Below are 228 nucleotides of genomic sequence, written 5' to 3' on the forward strand. Positions count from 1 at the left end.
GCCTTTGGAGCCAGTGAGGAGAGCAAGGTTGTAGGATGGAGGCTTGATGGAGTCCAGGAATTAATGGCCAGGAGGACAAAGATGCGTGTGCAAAACGGCTGATGCATGAAATGGAAAATTGAGAGGGTGTGCTCCCATTGAAGCCATGCAGGTGCTTTGAGAGAGAGTGGCCAAGTAGAAGGGGCACAGAAAGTTGTCCATTGGCTCCCCGGGCGTCGCCCTCAGCTG

This window comes from Lipotes vexillifer, unplaced genomic scaffold, assembly GCF_000442215.2.
Source record: "Lipotes vexillifer unplaced genomic scaffold, Lipotes_vexillifer_v1.1 scaffold1046, whole genome shotgun sequence".
Lineage (NCBI taxonomy): Eukaryota > Metazoa > Chordata > Mammalia > Artiodactyla > Lipotidae > Lipotes > Lipotes vexillifer.